This window comes from Chlorocebus sabaeus, chromosome 14 (genome assembly GCF_047675955.1).
Source record: "Chlorocebus sabaeus isolate Y175 chromosome 14, mChlSab1.0.hap1, whole genome shotgun sequence".
In the NCBI taxonomy this organism is placed as follows: domain Eukaryota; kingdom Metazoa; phylum Chordata; class Mammalia; order Primates; family Cercopithecidae; genus Chlorocebus; species Chlorocebus sabaeus.
This window is the reverse complement of record NC_132917.1, coordinates 8841237-8868295: the sequence shown is the minus strand read 5'-3', so window position 1 is coordinate 8868295 and position 27059 is coordinate 8841237. Positions and strand designations below refer to the sequence as shown.

Genomic DNA, 27059 nt, shown 5'->3' with positions numbered 1-27059 from the left:
GTGATTGTGCCACTGCACTCCAGCCTGGGCAACAGAGCAAGACCCTGTTTCCTCCCTCTCTTCTACCCAAAATATTTTCAAGATATCATCCAATTTGATGATATATCTGATCTTGAAAATAATTATATATTACTGAAACATAACTGGGTAGTTGTAGTAACTTAAAATAAGAATATTACTCTTTATGATAAAGTACAAGGATGCATCTTTTGCATTTGGGAACTTCTAGAAACTAATCTTACTTTTACGCCAAGATCCTAATCCTTGCCAGAACACTGAAAGAAAAACTAAGAGCCCATGCAACCATCCATTAGAATGACGAACAAAATTATTCAGTTGTTATAATACCATGCCATTTATATAAAAAATTGTGGTTCATGTTGAAGTTTTATCATAAAAGAAGCATAAGTGAAAGGGGTATTTTTTCAACTTTTGGTTAGTAAATGAGGAAATTGTCTTAGACAGTTGAGACTTGCTAAATGATGAACTCTACCTATGATGTGGTGTGTTGTTATAAGTATATAGACTTGACATGTGCACGTTCTGTAGTCACTGTGTTAGAAAGAGTATGGTTTAATTAAAAGAGCTTTTGGCCTTTGACTTTGGAATTTGAATGATAGAGTGATTTCTATGTGCTACTTTGCTGAGTGTTTTTTTTTTTTTTTCCTCCTAAATACGATATCCCATTTGACCGTTGAAACAATCCTGTATAGGAAGTGTTACTGTCTACTTGTACAGATGGGGACACTGAGGTTCCAGAAGATTAAATCACTTCAACAAGGTCACAAAACCAGTAACTGGTGGCTCTAGAAGTCTGTAAAATTCATTAGTCTTTTTGAGGGTTGTTAGATTGTTTATTTACTGAGATTTTTGTAAAGAATGTTTTATTTAAGTTGGAGAAACAAAGATATTTTTACTTGCTTACCTGCTAGCATAAAAATCTTGGTTTACTTTTTGAAAGAATAGCAGGCACCATTGAGACATTGTATTGTGACTGGCTTGTTCTCTGTCTTCTTCTTCAGGATGTAGTATTGGGAGTCTTTAAAAAAATATTTCAACCTTTAAATAAATATCTGAGTATAATAGTGATTTTACTCTCTAGAATCTCTCTATTTAAAATTGTTCAGCCTTCTGTAAGTGCTTGCAGTTGGTATTTATTAAAATGCTAATAAATATGGACTTCAAAATAGTATTTTAATGTCAGCTGACTAAAAATATAATTTTAGAATCTTTTAGATAAATTAACTGTGTAGGGAAAACATGACTTCCTCCTACTTGTTGCTAGCTTATTAAACAGTCCTTATTTAGAGTAGTTATGGAAAAGACAGATAAAAGGTAACAGAGGCAATAGCTAAGAACCTGAAAAACTGCCAGGCATTTTAGTGGAAGGATATTAGAACAATTGAGCCTGGCATTTATTTCTCATGGTGAAAATTGAACATTTATGGTACAGGTACAGAAACAGACACATAGACCAATGGAACAGAATAGAGATCTCAGAAATAATACCACACATCTACAATCATCTGATCTTCAACAGACTGACAAAAGCAAGCAATGGGGAAAGGATTCCCTATTTAGTAAATGGTGCTTGAAAAACTGGCTAACCATGTGCAAAAAATTGAAACTGGATCCCTTCCTTACACCTTATACAAAAATTAACTGAAGATGGATTTAAAGACTTAAATATAAAACCCAAAATGATAGAAACCTAGAAGAAAATCTAGGCAATACCATTCAGGAAATAGGCACAGGCAAAGATTTCATGACAAAAACAGCAAAAGCAATTGCAACAAAAGCAAAAATTGACAAATGGGATCTAGTTAAACTAAAGAGCTTCTGCACAGCAAAAGAAACTATCATCAGAGTAATCAGGCCACCTACAGAGTGGGAGAAAATTTTTGCAGTCTAACCATCTGACGAAGGTGTAATATCTGGAATCTACAAGGAACTTTAACAAATTTACAAGAGAAAAAAAAACATCAAAAAGTGGGCAAAGGACAGGAACCTCCTGAGGTTCTTGAGACCTCCCCAGAAGCCAAGCAGATGTCAGCATCATGCTTCCTATACTGACACTTCTCAAAAGATAGCATTTATGCAGCCAACAAACATATGTAAAAAGGCTCAATATCACTGATTAGAGAAATGCACATCAAAACCAATTTGAGATATCATCTCACACCAGTCAGAATGGCGATTATTAAAAAGTCAAGAAACGACATGCTGGCGAGGCTGTGGAGAAATAATAATGCTTTTACACTGTTGGTGGGAACGTAAATTAGTCAACCATTGTGGAAGACAGTGTGGCGATTCCTCAAAGATCTAGAACCAGAAATACCGTTTGACCCAGCATTCCTGTAACGCCAAAGGTTCTTGCCTTAGCCACACCAAAGATTTGGTGTGGCGGCAGCCCGTGGTGAGAGAGAGACACAGATTGGACCGGGAGAAAAAAAACTGTAGGCTTCATTGAGCAGAGTGACAGTACGAAGTACAAAGCTTCCGCAGCATGGAAGGGGTCCCGAGCGGGTAGCCAGTGTTAGATTTTTTGATCACCTTTTAAACTATTTAAGGCGGGAAATATGTGCAGCGGGAAGGTGTTACCAGAGCGAGAAACAAAGACAATTAACATGTCTCAGATCTTGAGGAAAACTGGAATTGTAACTTAAGTTTTATCTACTTTATAACCTTGCAGCGACATGGCAAAGGAGACAGGATGTCACAGGATTTTACAAATTGTGTTTACAAGGAATTGGAATTGGGACATTGATAAGGTCTGCTGGTCACAGAAAAACGAACTTTTAACATTCCTTTTAGTTTCAGGGGAGGGGAAGGGAGAGAGGAAGAGAGGACACAGGGAAGCTTACAACAAAATTTTCGCTGTTTATAGCTTTTTTGGGGAAGAAAACATGTGCACAAATTCTGACGTTAGGAATATTTTAAGCATATATCTTCAATATTATTCTTCCAGGACCAAGTCCTGATGCAGGAAATGAGTGAGTTTCACAGCTTTCTGAGCCCCTACTCGACCCAGGAAGCCCAGTTGGAACCCCCTCTCAAATACCATTTGACCTAGCAATCCCATTACTGGGTATATACTCAAAGGAATATAAATCATTCTGTTATAAAGATACATGCATGCATATGTTAGATGCCTCCTATAAAATGTTAGAGCTAGCCAGGTGTGGTGGCTCATGCCTGTAATCCTAACACTTTGAGAGGCCAACGCAGGCAGATCGCTTGAGCTCAAGAGTTCAAGACTAGCCTAGGCCACGTGACAAAACCCAGCCTCTACAAAAAATACAAAAGATTAGCTGGGCATAGTGGCGTAGGCCTGCAGTCCCAGCTACTTGGGGGACTGAGGCGGGAGAATTGCTTGAGCCAAGGAGGTCGAGGCTGCAGTGAGCTGAGATCGTGCCACTGCACTTCAGCCTGGATGACAAAGTGAGACCCTTTCTCGAATGAATGAACAAATAAATAAAATGTTAGAGCCATGGGTAAATCAGTGGTTTTTCTTACCCCCAATGTATCTAACAGAATATAGTTTAATTAGTAATAGTACTTTCTACAGCAGTAATTTTTACCTCTTTGAAGTAAAGGGTTATACCAGATTTTGCGGGACTGGGACAGTGATTCTGATATGTTATTATACTCTTTTATCCCTGGCTTACAAAAAAGGTGCCAGCCAATTTTGAGATCTATTTTTGTGTCTGCTGACATATCAAGTAGAAAATTTCACACCTCCCCACTACCTTTTCCATTTACCGCTGTTTCAGTTTGGGGGCTCATCTGGCTGTTCTGTTCTTTGTGTCTCTCTAAATTGCTCTCATTTACCATCCTCTGGATCAGTCATTTGCAAAGTCTGATCTGGAGATCTCTGAGAGTCCCTGAGATCTTTTTAGGAGGGAGGTGGTAAAGTCAAAACTATTTTCATAATAAAAACACTTAGACATTATTTGCCTTTTTCACTTTCATTCTCTCAGGAGCGTATGGGGGCTTTCCAGAGTCTGTATGATGTGTGATATTGCAGTAGAAACATTTGAGGATCTGTTGGTCTACTATTAAGTCAGACATTCAATAGAGTTGTAAAAATATAGGACAGTACCACTCTTCTCACTAATTTTTTTGTTTTGGAAATATATTTTTTCACTAAAACTTTATTATAATTATTCTTGAATTAATAGATTTTTTAAAATGCTCAGTTTTAATTCCTAATATGGTGTATATCAATGGCTATTATTTATGTAAGTTACGTTTCTTTGATTTCCTCAATAATTTTTAAGGGTGAAAAAGGTCCTGAGACCAAAAAAATTTAAGAACAGCTGCTCTAGAATTAATTCATGCCTCTTGGGTAGCTGGCTCTGTAGTCTTCCCCAGTCATCTGGATGGCAGACGTCCTACCAGCCTCTGTGCCAGGGGTCACCTTTGCCCCTCGTTAGTGTCCATCATGTTTCTGCACCCTCACTGTTCACTCTCTTGTCTAGTGCTGCTCTATCTGAAATCTGTAACTCCTGGAACTGGCTGAGACCCCTCTTCTGGAGTCAGGCTTGCTTACTGATATGGTTTGGATCTGTGTCCCCTCCCAGATCTCATGTTGAAATGTAATCCCCAGTGTTGGAGGTGGAGCCTGGTGGGAGGTGATTGGATCAGGGGGCAGGTTCTCATGAATGGTTTAGCACCATCCGTTTGGTACTATTCTTACAATAGTGAGTTCTTGTGAGATCTGGTCATTTAAAGGTGTGTGACATCTCCCCCTGCTTTCTTACTCCTGCTCTGGCCATGTGATGTGCCTGCTCCCCCTTCGCCTTCTGCCATGATTATAAGCTTCCTGAGACCTCCCCAGAAGCCAAACGGATGTCAGTACCATGCTTCCTGTAGAGTCCGCAGAACTTGAGCTAATTAACCCTATTTCTTTGTAAATTACTCGGAGATATTTCTTTGTAGCAGCATGAGAACAGCCTGATCACACAGTCTTACTCCCACAGGACCACCCACATTTGGATGTCTGCCTGACACTGTGGTGGGTGACGGAGAGACTCAAGAGTTGAGGGCCTAGGAAGTGTGCTAGAGGTGATGCTCCTCCTCTTTCCCCTTCCCCAGTTCTCCTGGCTGTGCCTTCCTGCCCTGCCCTTACTTGAACACCAGCTCTACCTCTCCTGCCTGCGCCCTCGTCTCCCTTGCCTCACTGGCACTCCATGCACCACCGGCTGCTTTCCCAGCCTCAGTTGGACACAGCTGTCTATTGTACTTGGGCTACCTGTTGTTTGAGAGAAACACAACTTGACGGAGCTACTGCAGTTATGATTTCTTACCTCACTTAAGTCTTCAGTTCTCTTGAAAATTGTTTTAATTGATGGGTTTCAGTTTCCATTCCATTCTTTTCAAAGGTTAATCTAAATCTTTGTTACCTTATTAAATCCATTCACTTTATCTCTGTCCCCACACTTGGCAGACAATATGAATTTATAATGAAAAGTTTTAAAATGAAGATAATTCTTGGGAGATAATCCTTAAAGATATAGGGTAACATGTTTAAGAAGTAACATAAAGGAAGAAAAAGAAGGCAGAAAAGTGGCCATTGGAAGAAGGAGGTGGGGGTTGATGGTCCGCAGGTGTCCCTGGGCAGAAAATGTTCCTGCCGCATGTCTCGCCCTGCTCATTTCTGCGTCCACGCCAGCATACCTAACGCCACACTCATCTTGGCCTCAGATCTCTTCCTCGCTTTCTGTGCATGCTTTCTGTGGCATCATTCTCTCTCTGAGGTGCCCAGGCAACTGGAATAAATCATCCTTTCTTTCTTCTCACCTCCATATCTAGCCATCACTAAGAACTATCTGTGCTTTGGTTTCCTATTGAGTTGTTTTGAGGACTTGACGTTTGTAAAGCATTTAAAGCAGCCCATGGCATGTAGTAAGCACTAAATGGGTGGTGGTGACCATTAGCTCTTGTTACCCCCCAACCCATGTCAGATCCACTGTTGGTCTTCAGCTCTACCCATTTCTGCTGTTTACCATCTGGTACCTGCATCTCACATTACTCTGCCAACCAGTCCCTCTGGCCTCTGGTCTGTGCTGTGCTTTGCTGCCCAGATGATTTTTACAGTATCTGTCTGACCATGCCTCTTTTCTGCTTCAGACTCTGTTAGCTTGGCAGCTTCGCAGCGCCCATTGTGACTGCCCCTGCCTTCCTTTCCACTCTCAGTTCACAGCACTCGCTCCTCGACTGAGCCGGGCCCAGCCATAATGAACCATTTGTAGTAGTGCACACATGCTCTACTGTTTGACACTTGGTTCCTTTGTATTGCAGAGAGCCCCCTGCCCCCAACTGAATTCTGGCTGGTTTTTCAGAGCCCTGTTGACCTGTGACCTCTGTGGTGAGGCCTTTTCCCTCTTAATAAAATAAGTCAGCCTTGTACTCTATCTTGAGTTTTCTACCTAGAGTTGTACTTTACCTTGTACATCTTGTATACTTCACTTATTGCACTGTATTACTCATACTTGTATTCAGGTGGTTTAACACTGCAAGTGGTCAGTGTGTGGTGCTGTGTGCCTGTAGTCCCAGCTATGCAGCAGGCTGAGGTAGGGGAATCGCTTGAGCCCAGGAGGTTAAGGCTTCAGTGAGCCATGATCACACCACTGTACTCTAGCCTGGGCGACAGAGTGAGACCCTGTCTCAAATCAGACAAAACAAACAAACAAACAAACAAAAAACAAAAGAAACCTGCTGCTAAGATCCAGACTTCAGAGCCACACTGCCTTCTCACCCTTGCTCTCCTGCCCAGTATCTTTGTCACGTTATCCAAGTTACTTACCCTCTCCATGCTCAGTTTCCTCATTTGTAAATTGGAGCAATAATACTTACTTCATAAGATTGTAGTGAAGATTAAATGAAATGCTGTATTTCATTAAATGTGAGATGTCATTGATGGTAAGATGTACCGTTATTTTATGTACCACTAAAAAGGTTTACATGCCATCAATTATGAAGAGGATTCTTGATTTCAGAGATGTTAAAATGTGAAAACACACATGCATCGTATTCAGTGGGGTGGCCACGTTTTTGTGAGCCAGCACACATTTGCCTTCGCCTCCTGTGCTGGACTTCAAACGCAGGATGGGGACTGTGAGTCTCGTTCAATATTGTGTCCTCAGAACCCTGCCAGACAATTTTAGATGATTAACATGTATATTCTAGCAGAGCTGATAACAGACTCTGCTTACAGCTAACCATTTTCTCCTATCTGCAATCAAAGAGCAGACTGGAGAGTGTACCTTTTCTTCAGGGCCTCATTTCTAAGAGGGTATGGCAGCTCATCTGTTGCTCAGCCATGGTGGTGTCTTCATCTTGTTCCCACTTACTGGTTCAGTTGTGTTATGAACCAAAATATGGGATGTAAAGAACTGTAACCCACATAGTCTTGTTGCCCTTGCTTTTAAGTGGTTTTCAAAATTATTTGAATTTCTTTTTTTTTCTTTTCCTACTTGCCGCCTAAAGGTTTTTTCTCCTGAAGTCGATAGAAGAATGATGAGTGATCTTGTGTGCAGGCAGGTGGGGAGATCTGGACAGTAGCACCCTTTATTAAAATGTGGCCCCTGAGGAACAGTCAGTGATAGGTTCTAATGTTTTTTTTTTTTTTTTTTTGAGACGGAGTCTCGCTCTGTCGCCCAGGCTGGAGTGCAGTGGCGCAATCTCGGCTCACTGCAAGCTCTGCTTCCCGGGTTCACGCCATTCTCCTGCCTCAGCCTCCCGAGTAGCTGGGACTACAGGCGCCCGCCACTGCGCCCGGCTAATTTTTTCTATTTTTAGTAGAGACGAGGTTTCACCATGGTCTCAATCTCCTGACCTTGTGATCCGCCCACCTCGGCCTCCCAAAGTGCTGGGATTACAGGCGTGAGCCACCGCGCCCGGCCGGATAGGTTCTAATCTTGGTGTAAAAACCAAGATCTTGGCATTGGGGTGTGAGAAGGGTGATATGAAGTCTTTTCCAAACATCTTTTTTCAAAGTCTGGTTTTATTAGTGACTAGAATAGGCTGAAATCTGGATGTGTTTTCATGGATAATTGTCTTTCTCAGTTGCTCCATGATTCTGCCATTACATTGGTAGTTTTTGATGTTATTAAAAAGCTTTAAATTTTTTTTATGTGTACGTATTGAGATACTAGGAGAGCTTGAATTGGGGACTGTTAATCAGGTGATTTGTTGAAGGTCTTAAATCTTCATGTAAACTACAATATTATTCCTTGTATTTTGAAAGATAAAATAATCTTGCTTAATACCAACAGCCAAAGACCAATTTATTTGTATATTTTAGCTAACTTTGAAATTTTCTTACTGAAGAACAATTAAGTGACTTCATTATCTTACTGAACCAGGTGTGGGAACAAAAGTTAGATTTTGTTTTAAAAAGAAAAGCTGCTGAACAATAGCTGGGCGGGGGGGTTGGTTCATTTTTGTCATCCATAAACAAAATGAGAACAGGAAAGAATCGAGTGACTTCATGTTCAGTGTCACTATTTGTGTCTGGCATAGTGAATACATCGAAGGTCCTTTCCTCTTTGTTATGAATAGGGCTTTGTAAAAGAACAAACAAAATCCCTCACGACTTTTATTACATCTGTAACTCATTGGGATCCCTTTGTTCTAACTAAGAGAACACCTGGCCAGGAGAGACAGGGCAGATCACCAAGCAAGCCCACACTTCGTGGAACAGCAGAGTTTTTATTGAGGATCATAAGATTATGTGCAGGTCTCTAGGAAGGAAGGAAGTGGGTGTTCTGGTCACCAGACACCAGAATCTGGTGTGTCTGTATTCAAGGAAAAGCCTAGTGAGGCTATTAATCAGTGAAATGGGATCCTAGAGGAATGGTGAATTTCCCCTACAGAGGACCCCAAGTGTTTTAAAGTGAGTGGGAAGAAAAGGAGGGACCTCTGAATCTTGTGTGAAGATGGCATGCCTATCTTGTGCTGATAAAGCAGGCGGTTTAAAAAATTCTTCTATTCAAGTAGCAAATATAGAGACGATTTCTCATTTAAAGAACTCAGTTTACTCTTCCTAGTGAGGGTTGGCTGTCTGTTCTTACTACCAGCACTTTACTAAGTATAGATGTTTCTGGTTTTCTGGATCTGTGTTGGAACCCTAGTTTACCTCCCACAGAAATAATGTTTCCTCCTGATTTACAAAAAAAAACCCCCATTTTAAATGATGCACCTGCCAGCTATTGAATAGTGAAGGGGTCAATGGATGTTCTTCCACCTGAAATGGCTGTAAAACTGGATGAACTTGTCAGAAACACTTTTGGGCTCTGGAAATTGACCAAAAGCAAACAACAATTTGAGAAGCATTAATTCATGAAAAACTGCTGACTTTTAGATAAAAACAGTGGGAATTGATGGTATTCTTGCTTGCAGTTAGCCTGTTTCCCATTCCTTGGCAAAGTAATGCTACCAGGGTCTCAGCCCGATGGGTTCTTCTTGACTACTGCCCAGAAAAACCAATGCACTGAGAACAGCAGGTATTGCAGCAAAGAAGGAGTTTAATAATTGCAGGGTCAGCCAAACAGAGGGACAGAGGAGGTATTTCACAAATCTGCCTCTCTGAGAATTCAAATTAAGGGTGCTTTGGTTGGCAGGGGCCTGGAGAACTGTAATGATTGACTGAGGATGAAAGCATAGGGGTGTCTAAAACTGTTTTTGCATAGCTGAGTCAGTTCCTGGGAGGAGGTCTCAGGTAGTGTCTCCTGATCTGCCAAAGTGCTACTCTGAAAAATATCTCAAAGAACAGTTCTTTAGGTTTGACAATAGTGATGTTTTCTGTAGGAGTAGTTGAGGAAGTTATGAATCTTGCAATCCCTGGTTACATGACTCTGAAACAGTAAGCAGTTTAGAGAAAAGCAAGCTAAGCAATGGCAGATCATGGTCAGGTGTGCGTATTCTTTAGCAAAGATGTAGTCCCTACCATAATTCTAACCTTGTGACCTTTTGTTAGTCTTTACAAATATGGTTTCAACTTTTTTTTTTAACAAAAGAATATGATTTTATTTGTATTCAAAAAGCATTAGGCTTTAGACTTTTTTAATCGAAGAAGGTTATTACTTATAAGAGGCTAGTTTTTTGTTTAATAATAGTTAATGCAGTGCTTAATGACTCCTCCCATCCCTGCAGACAACATTTTAATTATACAATGCAGAATGTTGCATAATTATTTGGAAAATCTCTAATTTTAATATTTTTTTCCCAAACTCTCTGTCTCCCTTCACATGTAAATTACCCATGGCTATTATTATTATTTTTTTTAATTATTATAATACTTAAAGTTCTAGGGTACATGTGCACAATGTGCAGGTTTGTTACATATGTATCCATGTGCCATGTTGGTGTGCTGCACCCATTAACTCGTCATTTACATTAGGTGTATCTCCTAATGCTATCCTCCCCACTCTCCCAACCCCACAACAGGCCCTGGTGTGTGATGTTCCCTTTCCTGTGTCCAAATGTTCTCGTTGTTCAATTCCTGCCTATGAGTGAGAACATGCGGTGTTTGGTTTTCTGTTCTTGTGATCATTTGCTGAGAATGATGGTTTCCAGCTGCATCTATGTCCCTACAAAGGACATGAACTCATCTTTTTTTATGGCTGCATAATATTCCATGGTGTATATGTGCCACATTTTCTTAATCCAGTCTGTCATTGATGGACATTTGGGTTGGTTCCAAGTCTTTGCCATTGTGAATAGTGCTGCAATAAACATACGTGTGCATGTGTCTTTATAGCAGCATGATTTATAATCCTTTTGGTATATACCCAGTAATGGGATGGCTGGGTCAAATGGTATTTCTAGTTCTAGATCTTTGAGGAATGGCCACACTGTTTTCCACAATGGTTGAACTAGTTTACAGTCCCACCAACAGTGTAAACGTGTTCCTATTTCTGCACATCCTGTCCAGCACCTGTTGTTTCCTGACTTTTTAATGATCACCATTCTAACTGGTGTAAGATGGTATCTCATTGTGGTTTTGATTTGCATGTCTCTGATGGCCAGTGATGATGAGCATTTTTTCATGTGTCTGTTGGCTGCATAAATGTCTTCTTTTGAGAAGTGTCTGTTCATACCCTTTGCCCACTTTCTGATGGGGTTGTTTGTTTTTTTCTTGTAAATTTGTTTGTGTTCTTTGTAGGTTCTGGATATTAACCCTTCGTCAGATGAGTAGATTGCCAAAATTTTCTCCCATTCTGTAGGTTGCCTGTTCACTCTGATGGTAGTTTCCTTTGCTGTACAGAAGCTCTTTAGTTTAATTAGATCCCATTTGTCAATTTTGGCTTTTGTTGCCCTTGCTTTTGGTGTTTTAGACATGAAGTCCTTGCCCATGCCTATGACCTGAATGGTATTGCCTAGGTTTTCTTCTAGGGTTTTTGTGGTTTTAGGTCTAACATTTAAGTCTCTAATCCATCTTGAATTAATTTTTGTATAAGGTGTAAGGAAGGGATCCAGTTTTAGCTTTCCACATATGGCTAGCCAGTTTTCCCAGCACCATTTATTAAATAGGGAATCCTTTCCCCATTTCTTGTTTTTGTCAGTTTTGTCAAAGATCAGATGGCTGTAGATGTGTGATATTATTTCTGAGGGCTCTGTTCTGTTCCATTGGTCTATATCTCTGTTTTGGTACCAATGCCATGCTGTTTTGGTTACCGTAGCCTTGTAGTATAGTTTAAAGCCAGGTAGCGTGATGCCTCCAGCTTTGTTCTTTTGGCTTAGGATTGTCTTGACAATGGGGGCTCTTTTTTGGTTCCATATGAACTCTAAAGTAGTTTTTTCCAATTCTGTGAAGAAAGTCATTGGTAGCTTAATGGGGATGGTATTGAATCTGTAAATTACCTTGGGCAATATGGCCATTTTCATGACACTGATTCTTTCTATCCATGAGCATGGAATGTTCTTCTGTTTGTTTGTGTCCTCTTTTATTTCATTGAACAGTGGTTTGTAGTTCTCCTTGAAGATGTCCTTCACATCCCTTGTAAGTTGGATTCCTAGGTATTTTATTCTCTTTGAAGCAATTGTGAATGGGAGTTCACTCGTGATTTGGCTCTCTGTTTGTCTGTTATTGGTGAAGAATGCTTGTGATTTTTGCACATTGGTTTTGTATCCTGAGACTTTGCTGAAGTTTCTTATCAGCTTAAGGAGATTTTGGGCTGAGATGATGGGTTTTTCTAAATATACAATCATGTCATCTGCAAACAGGGACAATTTGACTTCCTCTTTTCCTAAGTAAATACCCTTTATTTCTTTCTCCTGACTGATTGCCCTGGCCAGAACTTCCAACACTATGTTAAATAGGAGTAGTGAGAGAGGGCATCCCTGTCTTGTGCCAGTTACAAAGGGAATGCTTCCAGTTTTTGCCCATTCAGTATGATATTGGCTGTGGGTTTGTCATAAATAGCTCTTATTATTTTGAGATACATTCCATCAATACCAAATTTATTGAGAATTTTTAGCATGAAGGGCTGTTGAATTTTGTCAAAGGCCTTTTCTGCATCTATTGAGATAATCATGTGGTTTTTGTCTTTGGTTCTGTTTATAATGCTGGATTATGTTTATTGATTTGCGTATGTTGAACCAGACTTGCATCCCAGGGATGAAGCCCACTTGATCATGGTGGATAAGCCTTTTGATGTACTACTGGATTCGGTTTGCCAGTATTTTATTGAGGACTTTTACATCAATGTTCATCAGTGATATTGGTCTAAAATTCTCTTTTTTGTTGTTGTGTCTCTGCCAGGCTTTGGTATCAGGATCATGTTGGCCTCATAAAATGAGTTAGGGAGGATTCCCTCTTTTTCTGTTGATTGGAATAGTTTCAGAAGGAATGGTACCAGCTCCTCCTTGTATCTCTGGTAGAATTCGGCTATGAATTCATCTGGTCCTGGACTTTTTTTGGTTGGTAGGCTATTAATTATTGCCTCAATTTCAGAGACTGTTATTGGTCTATTCAGGGATTCAACTTCTTCCTGGTTTAGTCTTGGGAGAGTGTATGTGTCCGGGAATTTATCCATTTCTTCTAGGTTTTCTAGTTTATTTGCATGGAGGTGTTCATAGTATTCTCTGATGGTAGTTTGTATTTCTGTGGGTCGGTGGGATATCCCTTTTATCATTTTTTTATTTGATTCTTCTTTCTTTTCTTCTTTATTAGTCTTGCTAGCGGTCTATCAGTTTTGTTGATCTTTTCAAAAACGCAGCTCCTGGAATCATTGATTTTTTTGAAGGATTTTCTGTGTCTCTATCTCCTTCAGTTCTGCTCTGATCTTAGTTATTTCTTGCCTTCTGCTAGTGTTGGAATATGTTTGCTCTTGCTTCTCTAGTTCTTTTAATTGTGATGTTAGGGTGTCAATTTTAGATCTTTCCTGCTTTCTCTTGTGGGCATTTAGTGCTATAAATTTCCCTCTACACAGTGCTTTAAATGTGTCCCAGAGATTCTGGTATGTTGTATCTTTGTTCTCATTGGTTTCAAAGAACATCTTCATTTCTGCCTTCCTTTCGTTATGTACCCAGTAGTCATTCAGGAGCAGGTTGTTCAGTTTCCATGTAGTTGAGCAGTTTTGAGTGAGTTTCTTAATCCTGAGTTCTAGTTTGATTGCACTGTGGTCTGAGAGACAGTTTGTTATAATTTCCGTACTTTTACATTTGCTGAGGAGTGCTTTACTTCCAACTATATGGTCAGTTTTGGAATAAGTGCGATGTGGTGCTGAGAAGAATGTATATTCTGTTGCTTTGGGGTGGAGTGTTCTGTAGATGTCTATTAGGTCTGCTTGGTGCAGAGCTGAGTTCAATTCCTGGATATCCTTGTTAACTTTCTGTCTTGTTGATCTGTCTAATGTTGACAGTGGGGTGTCAATGTCTCCCATTATTATTGTGTGGCAGTCTAAGAAGTCTCTTTGTAGGACTCTAAGGACTTGCTTTATGAGTCTGGGTGCTCCTGTATTGGGTGCGTATATATTTAGGATAGTTAGCTATTCTTGTTGAATTGATCCCTTTACCATTATGTAATGGCCTTCTTTGTCTCTTTTATTATTTGTTGGTTTAAAGTCTGTTTTATCAGTCGGGCACAGTGGTTCATGCCTGTAATCCCAGCACTTTGGGAGGCTGAGGCGGGAGGATCATGAGGTCAGGAGATCGAGACCATCCTGGCTAACATGGTGAAACCCCGTCTCTACTAAAAATACAAAAAATTAGCTGGGCGTGGTGGTGGGCTCCTGTAGTCCCAGCTATTGGGGAGACTGAGGCAGGAGAATGTCATGAACCCAGGAGGCGGAGTTTGCAGTGAGCCGAGATCGTACCACTGCACTCCAGCCTAAGCAACAGAGTGAGACTCCATCTCAAAATAAATAAATAAATAAATAAATAAAGTCTGTTTTATCAGAGACTAGGATTGCAACCCCTGCCTTTTTTTGTTTTCTATTTGCTTGGTAGGTCTTCCTCCATCTCTTTATTTTGAGCCTATGTGTGTGTCTCAGCACATGAGATGGGTCTCCTGAATACAGCACACTGATGAGTCTTGACTCTTTATCCAATTTGCCAGTCTGTGTCTTTTAATTGGAGCATTTAGCCCATTTACATTTAAGGTTAATATTTTTATGTGTGCATTTGATCCTGTCATTATGATGTTAGCTGATTATTTTGCTCATTAGTTGATGCAGTTTCTTCCTAGCTTTGATGGTCTTTACATTTTGGTATGTTTTTGCAGTGGCTGGTACCAGTTGTTCCTTTCCATGTTTGTGCTTCCTTTAGGAGCTCTTGTGGGGCAGGCCTGGTGGTGACAAAATCTCTCAGCATTTGGTTGTCTGTAAAGGATTTTATTTCTCCTTTACTTATGAAACTTAGTTTGGCTGGATATGAAACTCTGGGTTGAAAATTCCTTTCTTTAAGAATGTTAAATATTGGTCCCCACACTCTTCTGGCTTGTAGAGTTTCTGCTGAGAGATCTGCTGTTAGTCTGATGGGCTTCCCTTTGTGGGTAACCCAACCTTTCTCTCTGGCTGCCCTTAACATTTTTTCCTTCATTTCAACTTTGGTGAATCTGACAATTATGTGTCTTGGGGTTGCTCTTCTTGAGGAGTATCTTTGTGGCGTTCTCTGTGTTTCCTGAATTTGAATGTTGGCCTGCCTTGCTAGGTTGGGGAAGTTCTCCTGGATAATATCCTGCAGAGTGTTTTCCAACTTGGTTCCATTCTCCCTATCACTTTCAGGTATACCAATCAGATGTAGATTTGGTCTTTTCACATAGTCCCATATTTCTCGGGAACTTTGTTTGTTTCTTTTTACTCTTTTTTCTCCAAACTTCTCTTCTCTTCTCATTTCATCTCATCAGTTTGATCTTCAATCACTGATACCCTTTCTTCAGTTGATCAAATCGCTTACTGAAGCTTGTGCATTTGTCACGTAGTTCTCGTGCCATGGTTTTCAGCTCTATCAGGTCATTTAAGGACTTCTCTACATTGGTTGTTCTAGTTAGCCATTCATTTAATCTTTGTTCAAGGTTTTTAGCTTGTTTGTGATGTGTTCGAACTTCCTCCTTTAGCTCGGAGAAGTTTGATCGTCTGAAGCCTTCTCTCAAGTCGTCAAAGTCATTCTCCGTCCAGCTTTGTTCTGCTGCTGGTGAGGAGCTGCATTCCTTTGAAGGGAGAGAGGTGCTCTGATTTTTAGAATTTTCAGCTTTTCTGCTCTGTTTTTTCCCCTCTTTGTGGTTTTATCTACCTTTGGTCTTTGATGATGGTGACGTACAGATGGGGTTTTGGTGTGGATGTCCTTTCTGTTTGTTAGTTTTCCTTCTAACAGTCAGGACCCTCAGCTGAAGGTCTGTTGGAGTTTTTGCTAGAGGTCCACTCCAGACCCTGTTTGCCTGGGTATCAGCAGCAGAGGCTGCATTAGAGTGAATATTGCTGAACAGCAAATGTTGCTGCCTAATCGTTCCTCTGGAAGCTTTATCTCAGAGGGGTACTTGGCCATGTGAGGTCTCCGTCTGCCCTTACTGGGGAGTGCCTCCCAGTTAGGCTACTCGGGGGTCAGGGACCCACTTGAGGAGGCAGTCTGTCCGTTCTCAGATCTCAAATTCCATGCTGGGAGAACCACTGCTCTCTTCAAAGCTATCAGATAGGGACATTTAAATCTGCAGAGGTTTCTGCTGCCTTTTGTTTGGCTTTGCCCTGTCCCCAGAGGTGGAGTCTACAGAGGCAGGCAGGCCTCCTTGAGCTGTGTTGGGCTCCACCCGGTTCCAGCTTCCAGGCCACTTTGTTTACCTACTCAAGCCTCAGCAATGGCGGATGCCCCTCCCCCAGCCTCGCTGCCATCTTGCAATTAGATCTCAGATTGCTGTGCTAGCAATGAGGGAGGCCCCGTGGGCATGGGATCCTCCAAGCCCGGTGCGGGATATAATCTCCTGGTGTACTGTTTGCTAAGACCCTTGGAAAAGCACAATATTAGGGTGGGAGTGACCCAATTTTCCAGGTGCTGTGTGTCATGGTTTCCCTTGGCTAGGAAAGGGAATTCCCTTATTCCTTGTGCTTCCTGGGTGAGGCGATGCCTTGCCCTGCTTTGGCTCTCGCTTGGTGGGCTGCACCCACTATCCTGTACCCACTGTCCAACATGCTCCAGTGAGATGAACCCGGTACCTCAGTTGGAAATGCAGAAATCACCTGTCTTCTCTGTCGCTCATGCTGGGAGATGTAGCCTGGAGCTGTTCCTGTTCGGCCATCTCGGAATCTTAGTCCCCTTTCAACTTTTGAACAAGGGCAGGATCAGTTCAAGAAAGGTTTATTATAACCCCTCCAAAAGCAGTTTAGCCTGATAGAAGCCAGCTTGAGTCAGTTATGTCAGACCTCCCTTACCACTATAATGTTTGCAAAGGTGGTTTCAAGGGCAAGGCTGGCCGTGAAAACCAGCTGACTTGATTTGGAGTGAAAGGCAGAGACCCCATGCAGTAGCTAACAGAATGCCTCCAGCTCTCCTAGCCTAAGGGTGGTCCATCATTTAACAGAGAGATCTTGGAAGTGAGAGAGCCATCAAGGGACTTGATGAGATCTCCACACACCCCTGGCTGATGATGGCTGTATCTCAGCACAGATGAGGCCTGAGAGGACCTGGGGGAAAGTAAGAGCTGGGGCTGACTGGAAAAAGATGGAACTTTGAACAGCTCTCTTACTTGCTTCGGGTGTTTGAGCATAAGCTCCGACTAATCACTGACTGACCACTCAGATATGCAGACACGGGGACAACCTCTAGAGTGAGGCTAAAAGATAACACTGAGGCTTTAAAAAACTGAGTAGAGACATCAGCTGCTGCATCAGCTCTCACCATGAGTGAGAAAGATTCAGTGGATTAACTTCAGGCTAAGAAACAAAAACAGCCCAGCAGTGCTCAAGAAAAAGTTGATTAAAATCCAGAGTTACTGTCATGTATTGTCTAACATTTCCAGTTTAAAAAATTATGAGAAATGAGGAAAAAAGCAGTCAATTGAAACTGCCTCTAAATGGACCCAGATGTTGGGTTTACCAGACAAAACAACTGTTATAAATACATTTAAAGAACCAAGATAAGGAGGATCATGATTTAACAAATAGGGAATATAGATAAAGAAATGGAAACTTTGAAAAGGAAACAAATGAAAGTCCTAGAGCTGAAAAGTAATGAACCGAAATGAAAAGTTCACAATAAGTGCTACATAGTGATTTGCAATGGCCAAAGCATCAGTGAACTTAAGGGTATGTCAAAGATATTAGCCAATCTGAAGAAAAAAGGTATAAAAAATATTGAAGAAAAATAAACAGAGCTTCAGAGACCTACAGAATAATATCCCATGCACCAACAATGTTTAATGTGAGTTACAAAAGAGAGGGGAGAGAGAAAGGGACAGAAAAAGCATTTGAGGAAATGATGGCCATTGATATCCCAAATTTGATGTAAAATATTAATCTGTGGATCCAAGAAGCTCAACAGACCTCAAGTAGGATAAACACAAACAGATCTTCACTAAGTCATACTGCTGAAAGACAAAGATGAGGAGAATATCATGAGAGCAGTGAGAGAAAAACAACTCATTTTAGAGACAGCAATGATAAAATTCTTATCAGAACAGTGGAGGCCAGAAGGAAATAGAATGACATATTCAAAATGCTGAAAGAAAAATTTTCAACTACAAGGTCTATATCCAGCAAAATTATCCTTCAGAAATGAAGGTTTAGTAAAGACATTCCGAGATAAACAAAGACCTGCTTTATAAGAAATTCCAAAGGAAGTCCTTAAGGTCGAAAGGAAGTCCATAGGAAGGAATGAGAAGCTCCAGAAATGGTAAACAGGTGGGTAAATGTGGAAGTCTGTATGCATCTCTCTGTTCTTGAGTTTTTAAAGGACAAAACAGTGTTTAAAGCAATAATTATAATGCTATATTATTGGTATTGTAAAATTTGTAGATGCTGTATATATGACAGTAATAGCTCAAAGGATGACAGAAAATGAAGCTATATTGGAGCAAGCTGGCCATATTTTATCAGAATTAAGTCAGTATTAATCTGAAATAGATTGTGATGAAATGAGACACATGGTAATTCCTACAGCAATTGCTAAATAACTAAAAAGTATACATTAAAAGAATCAACAGAGGAATTAAAATAGTTCACTACCAAATATTTGTTTAATACAAAAGAAGGCACTAAAGGAGGAACAAGGAACAAAAAAGGCCTGAGACATAGCTAAAACAAATAGCAGTTAAATCTAACCATATAAATACTTACAGTAAATATCAATCAGAAGTCAGAAGTTGTCAGACTGGATGAAAAAAAAAAATCTAACCATATGTTTGTTGTCTACAAGAAAAACACTTTAAAGACATGAATAGGTTGAAGGTAAAAGAGTGGAAAAGATGTAAGCCATGCAAACAGAAACCAGATGAGTGTTAGAATAGCCAGAGAAAAATACTCTTGGGACTAATAAATGAGGCTGGCAAGGTTGCAGTTTATAAGACCAGTGTACAAAATCAGTTATATTTCTATATACTACAAATTGAGAGTCCAGAAATGCAGGTATAAAAATAATTCCATTCATAGCAACATCAAAAAGAATAAAATACTTATGAATAAATTTAATAAAATAATTGCAATTACACTTGAAAACTATAAAACATTCCTGAGAGAAGGAAGATTAAATGGAGAAGTATTTTATACTTATGAGTTGGAAGACTTTACATTGTTAAGATGGAATTTCTTCACAAATTCATCTGTAGATTTAATGCAATTCCTAACAGAAACACTGGCAGGTTTTAAGCTTTTCCTAAAATTTATATGGAAATACTAAGGACCTTAAATAACCGAGATAATTTTGAAAAAGAACAACAGAGTTTGAGGATTTATACTCTTGAGTTTCAAAACTAATGCTACTGTGATCAAGACACTGTGCTATTGGCATAAGGATAGACATATAAATCTTTGCAACAAAATTGAGAGTTCCAAAATAAACCTTTATGGTCAATTGAGTTTTGACAAAAGTGCCAAGGCAGTTGGAAAAGGATAGTTTTTTCAATACACAGTGCTGAGACAATCAGGTTTCTATATGCACAGAAATGAACCTGATCCTTACCTCACATTATACATAAAAATCAACTTAAAATGCATCGTAGTCCTAAATATAGCAGCTAAACCTTTAAAACTTCAGAAGACAATATGGGAGAAACTCTGTGACTTTTCGGTTGGGCAAAGACTTCTTAGGTATGACAACCAAGGAATTGTCCATAAAGAATAAAATTGGCTGGGTGTGGTAGCACATACCTATGATCCCAGCACTTTGGGAAGCTGAGGGAAGAGGATTGCTTGAGGCCAGGAGTTTGAGACCAGCCTGGGCAACATAGTGAGACCCAATTGTTTTTAAGTAGAAAAGTACCCGATGTGGTGGTGCACACCTGTAGTCCTAGCTGCTTGGAAGGCTAAGGCAGGAAGATCACTTGAACCCAGGAGTCCAAGGTACATTGAGCTATGATTGCACCACTGTGCTCCAACCTGAGAAACAGTGAGAACCTGTCTCAAAAAAATTAAAAATAAATCATAATAAAATAAAAAAATTGAATACTTGTTTTTCAGAATTTAAAACTTTTACTATTCAAAAGACACCTTTAAGAAAATGAAGAGATAAACCACAGGAGAAAAATACTTGCAAAACATGTGTCTGATATAGGACTTGGATCCAGAAGATGTACAGAACTCGTACAATCAATACTAAGAAGACCACCCAATTTAAAGATGGACAAAACTGCTGGTTAGACATTTCATGGCTAATATGCAAATTAAAAGATGCTCAAGATCACTAGTCATTAGTGAATTGCAAATTAAAACTATAATGAAATTAAAACTATGATATATAATAACTACTATATATCCATTAGAATGGATGTAGTTTAAAAGACTGACAATACCCAGCATTAGTGAGGATATGAAGAAACTGGAATCTTCATACATTGCTTACAGGAGCATAAAAATTATAGTCACTTTGGAAAACATTTTGGTTGAAAGTTAAACATTAACTTACCATATGCCCTGAAAAGTCTGTTGTTAGGTTTCTACCCAGGGTAAAAACATATGTCCACATCAAGTAGCATTATTCATTAATAGCCAAAAGCTTCAAACAGCCCAGATATTCACTGGCTGGTGAAAGGATAAACGAAATGTGGCATGTTCATGCAATGGAATACTATTCAGCAGTTTACAAAGAACAAACTGCTGAGATATGCTGCAACATGGATGAACCTCAAGAGCATGCTAAGTGGAAGAAGCCAGATACAAAAGACTACATATTGTATTATTTTATTTACATGAGATTCCCAGAAAAGACAGATCTAGAGACAGAAAATGATTGGTGGTTGCCTAGGGTTGAGGGTACAATTAGGGATTACTGCAAGTAATCACAAGGGAACTCTTGGGGCAGTGGTCTTGCAGTGATGGTCATACAACTCTACACATTTACTAAAAATTGTTGAATTGTACAGATACAATAAGTAAATTTCATGGTGTGTAAATTATACATCAATAAAGCTGTTTAATAAAAAGCCTATTTCAGTGAGGCTTGCAAGCCTTTTAGGCCTGGAGCAGTAACAGCTCCTTAATTCAGTATTCCTTCTGCCTTTCCGGTAGGAACTATAATTCAGGTTAAACAAATATGGGCACACCTGTTTTATTGCATTCCATTTTATTGTGCACCATAGATACTGCCTTTTTTCTTTTTGTTAAACAAACAGAAAGTTTGTGACATCCCTGCACCCAGCAAATCCATCAATGCTGGTTTCCAGCAACATGTGTTCACTTAGTGTCTCTGTGTTACATTTGATAGTTCTGACAACACATCAAACATTATTGTCTCTGTTATGGTGATCTGAGATCAGTGATCTTTGATGTTACTATTGTAATTGTTTAGGGGCACTGCACACTGTGCCCATTTCCTCTTGAAAATGAATGTAAATGGAGCAAAGATGCAAACTGAACCCTGGGACCCCAGGATAAGAAGGAATCTGCAAAGGGCTTGTGCAAAAATTGTTTGTTTCCAAATAATTTCTTAATCAGTTTTATTTAAGTACAACTTATCCAAAATAAAATAAAGCTGCCTGTTCCATGAGCTTGGACAAATGTATAGACCAGTGTGACTACCACTCTAAATCTAGATATAGCACATTTCACTTGTCCCAGAAAGTTCCTTCGTGATCCTTTGCAGTCAGTCCATCCTGTCTTCTGCAACTGATGATCTGCTTTCTGTCACCATAGATCAATTTAGCTTGCTCTAGAATTTCATAGCAATGGAATCATACGTTCTGTAATCTTTTGTGTCTGGCATTTTTTACTCAGCTTAATGTTTAAAAAACTCAGCCCTGTTGTGTTTCACAGTTTGTTCCTTTTTCTTCCACCGTATGAATATATCTCAATTTATGTATCCTTTCCCCTATTAATGGACATTGAGTCGTTTAAAAATTCAAGAATGGGCTATTAGGAGTAAAACTTCTGAAACATTCTTCAAGTCTTTTTGTTGATACATATTTTCATTTCTCTTGTGTAAACACCTAGGAGTGGAATTGCTGGGGAATCAGATAAAAATATTTTAATCCAGTAAGAAATTGCCAAACTTCCCAAAGTGATTGTACCATTCTACACTCCCACTGGCAATGTATACGAGCGCCAGTTCCTTTCTGTTCCCGCCAGCAGTCGGTGTTCTCAGCCTTTTCCATGGTGCTCAGTCTGACAGATATAGTGATATTTCACTGTGATTTTAATTTAGATTTCTCTGATGATTAATGATGTCAAACATTTTTTCCTGTGCTGTTTGACGAATTGTATATCTTCTTTTGGGACATATTGTTCATATCTGTTGACTGTTGGGTTTAATTTTTGTTATAATTCATTATTTCTATGTTTTGGATGTAAGTCCTTTGTCAGATAGATAAATTATGAAAAAATGTTTTCAACCTATGTTTGCCTTTTCATTTCCTTAGTGGTGAGTTTTGAAGAGCAGAACTTTTAAATTTTGATGAAGTGAATTTCATTTTTTAGTTCGGAGCTTTTTATCTTTTACTGAGAAATCTGTGTCTGCCCTTGGTTTATGAATAGTTTCTCCTGGAAGTTTTACAGTTCTTGTTTTTGTGCCTAGATCAGTGATCCATATCGAGTTAATTTTTGTGTATGTTAAGAGACAAGGGTTGGAATTTATTTTTTCTATATGTATGTTCATTTGTCCCAGCACTGTTTGTTGCAAATACTTTTTCCTTTTGAATTGCAGTTTACCATCTATGTATGGCTTTATTTCTGTACTCTTTATTCTGTTCATTGATCTATGTGTCTAACTTTAGGCCAATGTCATACTATCTTGGTTACTGAAGCTTCATACTTAGTCTTGAAATCAGGTAATGTAATTCCTCTAACTTTTCAAAAAAATGCATAAAACACTATAAAACAAAAAGTACATAGTAAACGGTCTTGGAAAATATAAACAGAGGGGAAGGCAGAATAGAGAGAAAAAAGTTAGTATTCAAATGTGCAAACCTTTTGTGCAGTTGGGCTACAACCAAAGCCGTCTAAGCCTGAGAACCTTGGAGAGTAAACAGTTTAATTTGATTTCATCGTGTTAAAACAAACACTCATTTGTTAGTTTTTGTTTTCATTCCCATCAGGATTTTGAACCTTTTGGTGACATCACCTGTTTTCCTTTTTTGAGAAGAATTCGTTTTTAGTTCTCTTCAGCCTTTCTAGTTCATTAATTCCCATAGTTGCTGCTACATGGGAATTAGCAATTTCCCTGAGCAATTTCCACTCTATATCTAATACCTAAGTGAACAGATATTTTAGATGTGGTTTCACCTTTTGAAATAAGGCAGCAATTCAACAGTTCTTATTCAATTAATAAGAAAATGTTTTGTTCTAGAACTCTTCAGAAGCTGTTGATTTTATTTTGATATTAGTAATAATCATATCTGAATTATTTTGGCTGTGAAGAGCAGAAATCCCAACTTATAGTAGTATCTGAATGGTGTAAACAGCAGAGAAAGGTTACCTCTCGAAGCTAGAAGTCATGAGACAAGGCACCCGTTTTCATTAATTCAGCAGCTCAGTGTTGATGAGGACATCAAAACACCAAGTTCTGTTTTTATTTTGCCCTCTCAGCATATTGACTTTGTCCTCAGGCTAGCTCCTTGTAAGCTAAAGATGGACACTGCACATACAGACGTGCCAACAGCAAGTGTCACACTAAGAGTAAGAAAGGCCTTTCCAAAAGCTCTGTGTCAGGCTTCATCAACCAGACATAAGTTTTCTGCCTCCCATAAACCAGTCAATCTCAAGGAGGGTGAGATGACAGTGATGGGGTTACCGTAGCCAGGATCCCTGGAATAGTGCGTCCACCTTTTAGAAGTGATAGAACCAGGATGCAGAAGGATAGTCACTTTCTAAGGTCACACAGGTAGGAATAATAAAAAGTGATTGGGACTGTTATTTAAATCCAGCCCAGGTTGGTCTGGATTTTATTTGCATGTATATTCTTCCATTTGAATACATTCAGTGAAATTCATAAATGGACTGTTGCACTTAAAATAATTTGTGCACATAGTGGCTTATATGTCTGCTTTCTCTGCTGATGTGTGAACTTGAAAAATCAAAGGCTTTTCCCAACACCCTTCCCTGCAGTCTAATTCGAAAGACAAGATAGCAACAAAAGTCTGATGTGCTTTTGGAGGAGTACAGACAGTAAAACAAAACAAAACAGAAAAACCCCCACCACCTAGAATTCTTTCTCAAGTTAGATTGTCCAGAGCTGGTATAGCAGCTCAACAGTGTCATTAAAGAACCAGGTTTCCTGCCTTGTTCTGCCTCTTAGCTTATTACCTCATAGGTGCAAGATGGCTGCTACAGCAGCCATCAGATCCATATTCTAGGTAGAGAGAGTGGCAAAAATGTGAAAAGCCCCACCGGCTGTGTCTGTTTTCCTTTTTTCAGGAAAACCGTCTAGCACTGTGTGATACAAATACAATGCAAGCCACAGATATAATTTAAAGGTTTCTGGCTGGGCATGGTGGCTCATGCTTGTACTTCCAGCACTTTGGGAGGCTGAGGCAGGTGGATCACTTGAGGTCAGGAGTTCAAGACCAGACTGGCCAATATGGTGAAACCTTATCTCTACTAAAATTACAAAAATTAGCTGGGTGTGATGGCGGGTACCTATAGTCCCAGCTACTCGAGAGGCCGAGGCGGGAGGATCGCTTGAACCTGGGAAGTAGAGGTTGCAGTGAGCTGAGATTGTGCCACTGCACTCCAGCCTGGGCGACAGAGCTAGATTCAGTCTCAAAAAAAAAAAAAAAAAAATTCCAGTAGTCACAGTTTAAAAACTGAAAAAAAAGCACATTAATATATTTTAGTAATAACATTTCGTTTTACCCAATATAGCCAAAATAATATTTCAAAGTATAATCAATGAAAACAATTTTTGTTTTTATACTTAGTCTTCAAAATCTGGGGTGTATTTTACAATTGCAGCTTATCTCAGTTTATACTAGCCACATTTCAAGAGCTCAGTAACTACAGGTGGCTAGTAGGGATATATTGGTGAGTACCAACTAACTGGCTTTCTAGAAAAAAATGCATAAATATGCATACGTGAGTTTATTGTAAATTTTACAAATTTAACAGACTTAGTGCACAGTTTACAAATAATAATGAGAATAGAATATCCTTTATTTTCAATTCTCTGTAGCTCGTTGATTCTCACAAAACACTTTCATTGATTTTTTGTTTGTTTGTTTTTTTCTGAACGCTCACAGCTAACTTATGGCTGCAATTCAACTGTAATCTGACCAAAATGACTATGAATAAATGTTTGGTTACTATCCTATTTAGTAAGGTAGTTGCTCACATTATTGGCAAATGAATGTAGTTCCAATATGAATGTTGGTTAATATTTTTGCTTATGTTAATGAGATTTTTGGTTTTTTGTTTGTTTTCTGTTTAAGCTGTTCTGGGTACAGTCATGATACGCTGTATCAAGGTGCACCCATCACCCAAGCAGTATACACTGTACCATATTTGTAATCTTTTATCCCTTGCCCCCCTCCCATTCTTCCTCCCAAGTCCCCAAAGTCCATTGTATCATTCTTAGGCCTTTGCATCCTCAGAGCTTAGTTCCCACATATCACAACATACGATGTTTGGTTTTCCATTCGTGAGTTACTTCACTTACAGTAATAGTCTCCAGTCTCATCCAGGTCACTGCAAATGCTGTTCCTTTTTATGGCTGAGTAGTATTCCATCATATATATATACACCACCATTTCTTTATTCACTTGTTGATTGATGGGCATTTGGGTTGGTTCCACGATTTTGCAGTCGTGAATTGTGCGCTATAAACATGCATGTGCAAGTATCTTTTCCAAATAATGACTTTTTTTTTTCCTCTGGGTAGATACGCAGTAGTGGGATTGCTGGATCAAATGGTAGTTCTACTTTTAATTCTTAAAGGAATCTCCACACTGCTTTCCATAGTGACTGTACCAGTTTACATTCCCACCAGCAGTGTAGAAGTGTTCCCTGATCACTGCATCCACACTATTATCTACAGTTTTTTTATTATGACCATTCTTGCAGGAGTGAGATGGTATGGCATTGTGGTTTTGATTTGCATTTCCCTGATCATTAGTGATGTGAGCATTTTTTCATATGTTTGTTGGCCATTTGTATATCTTCTTTTGAGAACTGTCTATTCACGTCCTTAGTCCACTTTTTGATGGGATTGTTTATTTTTTTCTTACTGATTGAGTTTGTTGTAGATTCTGGATATTAGTCCTTTGTTAGATGTATAGGTTGTAAAGATTTTCTCCCATTCTGTGGATTGTCTGTTTACTCTGCTGACTGTTCCTTTTGCTATGCAAAAGCTCTCCAGTTTAATTAGGTCCCAACTATTTATCTTCGTTTTTATTGCATTTGCTTTTGGGTTCTTGGTCATGAAATCCTTGCCAAAGCCAAAGTCTAGAAGGGTTTTTCCAATGTTATCTTCTAGAATTTTTATAGTTTCAGGTCTTAGGTTTAAGTCTTTAACCCATCTTGAGTTGATTTTTGTATAAGGTGAGAGGTGAAGATCCAGTTTCATTCTCCTACATGTGGCTAGCCAATTATCCATTTGTTGAAAAGGGTGTCCTTTCCCCATTTTACTTTTTTGTTTGCTTTGTTGAAGATCAGTTGGCTCTAAGTATTTGGGTTTATTTATGGGTTCTGTATTCTGTTCCACTGGTCTGTGTGCCTATTTTTATACCAGTACCATGCTGTTTTTGTGACTATGGCCTTATAGTATAGTTTGAAATCAGGTAGTGTGATGCTTCCAGATTTGTCCTTTTTGCTTAGTCTTGCTTTGGCTATGCGGGCTCTTTTTTGGTTCCATATGAATTTTAGAACTGCTTTTTCTAACTCTGTGAAGAATGATGGTGGTATTTTGATGGGGATTGCATTGAATTTGTAAATTGCTTTTGGCAGTATGGTCATTTCCATAATACTGATTCTACCCATCCATGA

At 39.3% G+C, this 27059-nt stretch overlaps 1 protein-coding gene across 10 annotated transcripts in view; it reads left to right on the top strand.

The window, feature by feature from the left end:
- Positions 1-27059, top strand: part of MBOAT2 (membrane bound glycerophospholipid O-acyltransferase 2) — a 148679-nt gene that overhangs the window by 67580 nt on the left and 54040 nt on the right. The window lies entirely within an intron of this gene.